We start from the raw sequence: 6,000 nt of genomic DNA on the forward strand, positions 1-6,000 counted from the left end.
CAACCTTTGAGCATCTCATCAACTTGCTTAATTGCAAGGTTTTTTAGTTATTCAAGTATTTTAGTTTTCAAGTAATCAAACACCCCCCCTTTTAGTTTAATTGTAGTTAGTTAGATTAATTTCACTAGTTCTATTGAATTGCATTGGTGATTGAATACAACCATTTCCCCGAGGATCGATACCCCTTTTTACCATTATATTACGTTTATTTAGCAATCAAAGGGTGTAATTTGCTTGGTGGGCTTGACATCCCATCAAGTATGCCAACATGGTCCTTCCAAAATTTACACTATACTTGCAACTGTCCGTAAGCAACCAATACTTGGTAAACCTCAGATTGTCCTCGACAATTGCTTAACCATTTTAGTCGTATCCAGTTCTGGTTCATTCTCCTTCTTAATGCCCTAGGCATCTGGAAAATTCAGAACACATAAATATTATAGCATATGCAATCGACCTTATACCCAAAGCATATGGGATAAGATCCATAATGTCTCACATAAAGATGTGATACTTTATCAGTCTCTTGCTATAATATTTCCATATATAGAATTTCCTTATGTCAAATCTTTTCAACATAACATTCATATATATTTTTGACTAAACTTGATTAAAATCTCAATCTAAGCTTTTAGAATTGAAATGAATTATGAATTCCTCTCCCTTAGTTATAGCAAAACAACTTTTCAAACCCTGCAACTTTGCGATTTGAAACTTTTGTTTTCTATAATTAACATTGCTAACTTGCAACATTTACCATAATAATTATGTTCCAACTAGCATTATAATTATCATCTTACTAGCATAACACTAATGCTCCCACTAGCTTTGACATATACCCAGAAATCAGCTGGACTTCAAGAAATCAATACTTATTGACTTCCTTACCAAAGTTCAGATTTCTGATACGAGATGCTTCGATAAGACTTTATCTAGGCTTCTCAAACTCATACACCTTTCCTTAGATAGCTCACATGTGTGTCTAAACAATTTTAAAACTTACAACAATAAGTCTCAAATGTTTAGACCTTTTCCATTTCTCCCAAATCAAACTATGAATAGGGATGCCGTAATCATAATCGAATTTGAGAATGCAAATATCACAAATGCTATCTCCTTAAAATCTACTTAGTGAAAGCGTTTCCTCACAATCATTTTCATGAATTGGAGAGAAACCTTATGACACTTAGATTTTATGGTGTATGTGTTCCTATCCATGTGAATTTTGCATACCATAATCGCAAGACAAGGTTAGTGACAAATCCAAACTCATATGGACTGAACTTGTTCAATCTTAATTTCTTCCCACCTGGCAGCTCAATGGCCTATCATTGTTTCCAAGTTGTTATGAAAACAACTGAGCACTCATAGAACTCACATGCATAGTCATCTTTAACTGGAATGAGCATAGAAACAAGAATATGTCAACACGATATGTTACAAACCTCGAGTCGTGTGCTAGTGATTAATAATAGGTTTTATTCTTGATTAGTTCTCGAAACTTTTTCAAGATCTTTAAGACTCCCACTGTCCTCTTGACATATAAGATTTTCTTGTCATGAACCATTCCTTGACAAAACAAATATTCAAGAGTTAGTGCAGATTCTTATCTAGATAAACACTTCACATAATTGGTCTTAGTTGGTCTTTGTCCTTACCAAGACATCACAAATTACCAATTTCAAATGTACAAGAGCAAAAACATTTTACTCAACATTTGATTAGTGTTTTAAACCTTTTTAAGATTATGTCACTCAAGGTATAATCTTGGAGTATGACTCCAAGACTTGTTTTGGAACGAAGTATGACTCATCTTCTTGATTTAACCATTTCAATATTTCACGATTCCTCTTCTTAGCCATACAAATCCACTAAGATATCCTTAGAGGATCAATTGTTATATGGTTTTCCATAATCATTAAGATGATCATAAAACACGATACTAAAGTACTCTCCTATCTTTTCAGATTGGAAAAACTTTTATCTTTCTGCCTAATTTGATTCTTCTTATTCGCTTTGCTATACATTGAAACTTTTCCAATGATTCAGAATTACACTTACTCTTGTAAGTATAACAATAATTACTAAACTTTTAGTAAATCATGACGAATTGTCTTATCGATCTTTGTGGTGGACCTGACCAACGCACAACCAAGTGTACCCGATCCCCTAGTCCTTCACTTGACTCACATATACATGTGAACAAGGAATTAGTCTTAATTTCCCAAACACGAAGTTCTCATTCATCACACAATACAAGTTGCATGATTCAAAGTTTTTATCCAACTGAAACTTGGGTGATGAGAATCTTTCCTTATTTTGTAAATTTTGACACTACAACATCCTATGGTGCACATACAACCCTAAATGCTTTGGATCTATGTTTTCTATAATTATACATGCAATATTGTTTCCAAAGCATTAAGCCTACAACTAGCATACAATTGACATAAACAACATAAAAGACTAGTTCGGAGTTTACCTCTTTATGTAGCTTATAGAACTTGTTGTATTTGGCTTTTAAGAACTTAGCACCCCAAGTGTGATGCCTCAAACGGTTCACAACACACCTAGGACAAAGGAGAACTTGAGAGAGATGTTGATAGCTCCAAAATCGGCCCTAATGAACTCCAAGAACTCTAATGTGCTATTTTGGGTGCTAAGGGAGTCCTTTTATAGTGTGGCAAAGTCTAGGGTTACATCCATGCAAACCCCAATGCCCATGACCTTTCATATTACTTAGGCTCCATGGGTTAAACCTCCATGGACTACCATATTGCTTTAGCCCATCCTAAGTAACAATTGGCCCACACTATAAGAATCATTGATTTACCAAATCAATCCCCATATATTTAATTACTCCCTTTTGATCACATAATTAATTCCAAATTAATTGTTGATCAATATTAATTAAATAATATGATTTCATATTAATATATCAGAACTTATAATATAATAATAAATCATAAGTAACCTCTTACTCAAGCATCCATCCTATCAAATTGTCCTGGTGATATGCAACCTGAAATGGACCATGCTACTCTCGGGTCAAGTACATATGAATTATAGTTATGGGCTTAGACACATAATCCAACAAGTACTTGGTGGCAGTGATACATTGAGAGTAACTGGGTATAGTGATGCCAACTTTCAAACGGATAGAGACAACTTCCGTTCTCAATCTGGTTGGGTGTTTACCTTAAATGGAGGAGCGGTTACTTGGAAAAGTTCAAAGCAAGAGATAGTGGTTGATTCTACCTTCGAATCTGAGTACATAGAGGCAAGCGAAACATCAAAGGAGGAAATTTGGTTGAAGAACTTCATCGGAGACCTTGGAGCTGTTCCAACCATCAAGGAGTCAATGTAAATTTTCTGTGATAATGAAGGAGCGGTGGTCTTGACAAAAAAAACCAATAAATCATGACAGATCAAGACATATGCACAAAAATACCATTTCATCATACATAGAGTAGAAGAAGGTCACCTCGTAATGAAGAGGGTATCAACTAAAGAGAATCTTACATATCCACTCACAAAGGGTCTGAGTAGCGCTAAAACACGTTCAACATGCTAGGAGCATTGGTCTGAAAGATGATATTAGTTTTAGTAGTTAAATAGTTAGTTAAAACTTGTAACAAAGTAAATGCAATTGACTTTTGATGATTAAATAATAGAGAATTATTTATGAGTTTGTTTGCTACCTTTTGTCAATTGTTTATTATTGTATTTCATTTTGCATGTTTTACTTCCCGAATAATTCGATTATTCAAACTCCACAATCAATCATACTTTTGGAAATAAATAGTGAATTAAGATTGTCATGAACTAGATTGTAGATTGCCTAAAGAGTTTTAGACATAGCAATTGTATTGTTGCAATGTTCATGAGTACTTTGAAATTGAGATCTAAGTATTGGATTAACTCACGCCCAGAGAATTACTTCATGAAATTTATCACGAGTAATTCTAAGACGATAATATCTTATAATCTTGAAACGGAGATATATGAGTTGTGGTTTACAAGTTAGTTGTGCATTGATGATATGTAAAAGCATCAGTAACTTGATGTTATAAAACGTATTGTTGTGCATGATTTGATGAGTAAATGGTGCAAGCATATAAGTCATAGTTTATTCGTTCCTTTTGTCTTAATGGGAAAAGCGGTATCTTTGCACCCCTCGGTGATTTGGTGTTGACTTATAGTGTCGGGCCCGGCCATGATTAAATTAATGTGTTCGATTAGAAGTTTATGTCATTACAAATCAGAAATCGGGAAACAAAGTATTGGACAATGAGATTGATTATGTTCCATGTCTCATGTTCGAATGATATCTTAAAGAATAGAGGATTATATGATCACTTATCTTAGGACTAGTAACTGACTGGGTCAGAGTTCGACAGCGGCTTTTGGAAGCTATAATTTGTTGATCGATTCAGAAGGCATACTGACAATTATAGTTATTAGACTTATCCAAGTGGTAAATTGTTGGATTAGGTGTCTTAGACCATAACAATAATTGGTATATACTTGAATTGATGGTAGCACAATCCTTTTGGGTTGCCTCAAACTTAGCAATCAGATACGATCACTTTTTAGAGAGAGAAATTTATTATGTGATTAATAAATTTAAATAAATGATTTATTAATATATTACAAGCCTCGGAGCCATGACACGCCATGGCGAAACCATGAAGAGCTTTTTAGAACCTTTCTTCCAACAGATCAACAAGAAGGTATCATTGTTATTTGCTACAATAACAATCAAGGTATGTAATCCTTCACCCTAATTTGGTATTTTTCGAAAATAGTCTAGTATTCTTAGGGTTTCTTTTTGATGTTCTTAGTTATAGGTTATGTAGAGAAAACATAGATCTTCATTAGGGTTACATGCACGCCTAAGAGTTTAAGTTTGTTTGGTTTGCATAAAATTCATCATAACCTTTGTTACAAAAAACATAATGAAAAAAAATTCAGCTCAAACAGAGTTTGTATGTGAAAGTTAGTTAAGTTATTTTTTTATATTTTTCACCGAGTAGCTTACTTTGGATGTAAGTATGACTTCCCGGCCTTCAAATTTGAAGTGTGATATATCTATGGATTACCATTGTTACAAAGAACACAATAAAAATCAACTAAAACCGACTTTACATGAAAAAGTTAAGAAAATTTTTACATTTTCGTAGGTTACCAAGATTTTCTCATGTTAGGTCGATTTTCTCATGTCCATATTAATGAAATCGACATCGTTTTGGAAAAAAAATGGGACAAAAATCGTAGGCAACCTGCGAAATTGTGGCTATTTGGAAAATTTTCTTATTTTAAGCTATTTTTTGAAAAAAAAAAAGAAAAAGGATTAGCTATTATGATATTTTCTTTTTAATAAATTGATATAATTTTCTTTCGTCATTGTTATTTTATCTTTGCTTTGTAAAGAGTAGTTTGGTCAACTGATTTAATTTTCTTCAATCTTTGCCTCGTGAAGGATAATGTTCTTTTCTTTCTTATTTGTTTCCCAAAGGTTAATTTGGATTGATATAATTGTGTGTCATCGTTGTTACTTTGTAGCTGCTGATGCACGGACAAATATATTAATTCAGTTTAAAGTTTGAAAACGATGTTTTTGGGTTTCCTTTTTCTAATTTACTGGCCCACCGTTCATTTCCTTTTTCCCAGTCCACCTACTTGTATCATTTATGTGTGCATTGCCTCTTGTTTCGTCTCATCGCTAAATACCTTCCTGCTGTTTGATGGTTGAATGAAATACTCTTAGGGTTTAGGGTTCTTAGGATTGTTGGAATCTTACAGACTCAGGAAGAATTGGAATCTAATTTATATTTTTTTATGTTTAATTCAATATTGAAAAGATATTGAAAACCATAATAAGATGAAATTTCCATCAACCGGGAAAATATCATTTAATCATAATGAGTAAAGAACTAAATTCTAATTCATAAAGAAAATGCAAAAGATTTATATATATATATATATATATATATATAT

This window comes from Lactuca sativa, chromosome 6 (assembly GCF_002870075.4).
Source record: "Lactuca sativa cultivar Salinas chromosome 6, Lsat_Salinas_v11, whole genome shotgun sequence".
In the NCBI taxonomy this organism is placed as follows: domain Eukaryota; kingdom Viridiplantae; phylum Streptophyta; class Magnoliopsida; order Asterales; family Asteraceae; genus Lactuca; species Lactuca sativa.